Source organism: Oryx dammah, unplaced genomic scaffold (assembly GCF_014754425.2).
Source record: "Oryx dammah isolate SB20612 unplaced genomic scaffold, SCBI_Odam_1.1 HiC_scaffold_23, whole genome shotgun sequence".
NCBI classification, from domain to species: domain Eukaryota; kingdom Metazoa; phylum Chordata; class Mammalia; order Artiodactyla; family Bovidae; genus Oryx; species Oryx dammah.
In genome coordinates this window covers 5,195,393-5,199,240 of record NW_024070207.1, presented here as the reverse complement: position 1 = coordinate 5,199,240, position 3,848 = coordinate 5,195,393, and positions in this window count along the sequence as shown.

Here is a 3,848-nt window from a genome sequence, read left to right as displayed (position 1 = left end):
CTGTGTGGATCACAATAAACTGTGGAAAATTCTGAGAGAGATGAGAATACCAGGCCACCTAACCTGTCTCTTGAGAAACCTGTATGCAGGTCAGGAAGCAACAGTTAGAATTGGACATGGAACAACAGACTGATTTCAAATACGAACAGGAGTACGTCAAGGCTATATATTGTCACCCTGCTTATTTAACTTCTATGCAGAGTACATCATGAGAAACCCTGGACTGGAAGAAGCACAAGCTGGAATCAGGATTCCCGAGAGAAATATCAATAACCTCAGATATGCAGATGACACCACCCTTATGGCAGAAAGTGAAGAGGAACTAAAAAGCCTCTTGATGAAAGTGAAAGTGGAGGGTGAAAAAGTTGGCTTAAAGCTCAACATTCAGAAAACGAAGATCATGGCATCTGGTCCCATCACTTCATGGGAAATAGATGGGGAAACAGTGGAAACAGTGTCAGACTTTACTTTTTGGGGCTCCAAAATCACTGCAGATGGTGACTGCAGCCATGAAATGAAAAGACGCTTACTGCTTGGAAGAAAAGTTATGATCAACCTAGATAGCATATTCAAAAGCAGAGACATTAGTTTGCCGATTAAGGTCCGTCTAGTCAAGGCTATAGTTTTTCCTGTGGTCATGTATGGATGTGAGAGTTGGACTGTGAAGAAGGCTGAGCGCTGAAGAATTGATGCTTTTGAACTGTGGTGTTGGAGAAGACTCTTGAGAGTCCCTTGGACTGCAAGGAGATCCAACCAGTCCATTCTGAAGGAGGTCAGCCCTAGGATTTCTTTGGAAGGAATGATGCTCAAGCTGAAACTCCAGTACTTTGGCCACCTCACGTGAGGAGTTGCCTCTTTGGAAAAGACTCTGATGCTGGGAGGGATTGGGGGCAGGAGGAGAAGGGGACGACCGAGGATGAGATGGCTGGATGGCATCAGGGACTCGATGGACGTGAGTCTGATTGAACTGCGGGAGATGGTGATGGACAGAGAGGCCTGGCGTGCTGTGATTCATGGGGTTGCAAAGAGTCGGACACGACTGCCCAACTGAACTGAACTGATCTTATGATGTTAGGGGCAAACAGTATTTAGAAAGATAAGGAATAAACTGAGGAATGTAGCCTGAGTTACAATGTAAGCACAAGTTAAGTACAGTAAATCTGGGTGGGGGAAGCTAAGTCAAACCTCTGATCTAATGGTTTTGTCAAAGTATAAAAGAGAAGCTGAAGCTTGAAATAAACATGTAGTCCACTACTGTGAGTCAGAGACTACATCATCGTCCGCCCATGTAGCTCTATGCTATGAGTCAGAGGCTATAGCATCACCGCTGATAACTGTCCATCTCTTCAGGTTGAATCCCTGGCTGCTGGAGCTGGACTTTGGCAAGTCGCACCCGAACAGGGGACACTAGAGAGTAAGTAATTTGTGATTGTAACGTGGGACAGTTAGGATTGTACCTGTGGGTGGCCAGCACCCCTCTGCAATTTATGCAGGGTGAGGAGAGTACAGAAGGAATAAGAATATTCCCTGAGAGAATGTTTCTCTGCATCTAAGAATCGGTTCAGTTCAGTTCAGTCACTCAGTCATTCCCAACTCTTTGCGACCCCATGAATCGCAGCACGCCAGGCCTCCCTGTCCATCACCAACTCCTGGAGTTCACTCAGACTCATTCCATCGAGTCCGTGATGCCATCCAGCCATCTCATCCTCTGTCGTCCCCTTCTCCTCCTGCCCCCAATCCCTCCCAGCATCAGAGTCTTTTCCAAAGAGTCAACTCTTCGCATGAGGTGGCCAAAGTACTGGAGCTTCAGCTTTAGCATCATTCCTTCCAAAGAAATCCCAGGGCTGATCTCATTCAGAATGGATTGGTTGCATCTCCTTGCAGTCCAAGGGACTCTCAAGTCTTCTCCAACACCACAGTTCAAAAGCATCAATTCTTCAGCGCTCAGCCTTCTTCACAGTCCAACTCTCACATCCATACATGACTACTGGAAAAACCATAGCCTTGACTAGATGGACCTTAGTCAGCAAAGTAATGTCTCTGCTTTTGAATATGCTATCTAGGTTGGTCATAACTTTTCTTCCAAGCAGTAAGTGTCTTTTCATTTCATGGCTGCAGTCACCATCTGCAGTGATTTTGGAGCCCAAAAGAAATAAAGTCTGACACTGTTTCCACTGTTTCCCCATCTATTTCCCATGAAGTGATGGGACCAGATGCCATGATCTTCGTTTTCTGAATGTTGAGCTTTAAGCCAACTTTTTCACCCTCCACTTTCACTTTCATCAAGAGGCTTTTTAGTTCCTCTTCACTTTCTGCCATAAGGGTGGTGTCATCTGCATATCTGAAGTTATTGATATTTCTCTCGGGAATCTTGATTCCAGCTTGTGCTCCTTCCAGTCCAGCATTTCTCATGATGTACTCTGCATAGATGTTAAATAAGCAGGGTGACAATATACAGCCTTGACGTACACCTTTTCCTATTTGGAACCAGTCTGTTGTTCCATGTCCAATTCTAACTGTTGCTTCCTGACCTGCATACAGATTTCTCAAGAGACAGGTCAGGTGGTCTGGTATTCCCATCTCTTTCAGAATTTTCCACAGTTTCTTGTGATCCACACAGTCAAAGGCTTTGGCATAGTCAATAAACCAGAAATAGATATTTTCCTGGAACTCTCTTTATTTTTCCATGATCCAGCAGAAGTTGGCAATTTGATCTCTGGTTCCTCTCTCTTTTCTAAAACTAGCTTGAACATCAGGAAGTTCTCGGTTCATGTTTTGCTGAAGCCTGGCTTGGAGAATTTTGAGAATTACTTTACTATCATATGAGATGAGTGCAATTGTGTGGTAGTTTGAGCATTCTTTGCCATTGCCTTTCTTTGGGATTGGAATGAAAACTGACCTTTTCCAGTTCTGTGGCCACTGCTGAGTTTTACAAATGTGCTGGCATATTGAGTGCAACACTTTCACAGCATCATCTTTCAGGATTTGAAATAGCTCAACTGGAATTCCATCACCTCCACTAGCTTTGTTCATAGTGATGCTTTCTAAGGCCCACTTGACTTCACATTCCAGGATGTCTGGCTCTAGATGAGTGATCACACAATATTAATTATCCGGGTCATGAAGATCTTTTTTGTACAGTTCTTCTGTGTGTTCTTGCCACCTCTTCTTAATATCTTCTGCTTCTGTTAGGTCTATACCATTTCTGTCCTTTATCGAGCCCATCTTTGCATGAAATGTTCCCTTGGTATCTCTAATTTTCTTGAAGAGATCTCTAGTCTTTCCCATTCTGTTCTTTTCCTCTATTTCTTTGCACTGATTGCTGATAAAGGCTTTCTTATCTCTTCTTGCTATTCTCTGAAACTCTGCATTCAAATGCTTATATCTTTCCCTTTCTCCGTTGCTTTTCACTTCTCTTCTTTTCACAGCTATTTGTAAGCCCTCCCCAGACAGCCATTTTGCTTTTTTGCATTTCTTTTCCATGGGGATGGTCTTGATCCCTGTCTCCTGTACAATGTCACGAACCTCAGTCCATAGTTCATCAAGCACTCTATCTATCAGATCTAGGCCCTTAAATCTATTTCTCACTTCCACTGTATAATCATAAGGAATTTGATTTAACTCATACCTGAATGGTCTAGCGATTTTCCCTACTTCCCTCAATTTAAGTCTGAATTTGGTAATAAAGAGTTCACGATCTGAGCCACAGTCAGCTCCTGGTCTTGTTTGTGTTGACTATATAGAGCTTCTCCATCTTTGGCTGCAATGAATATCATCAATCTGATTTTGGTGTTGACCATCTGGTGATGTGCATGTGTAGAGTCTTCTCTTGTGTTGTTGGAAGAGGG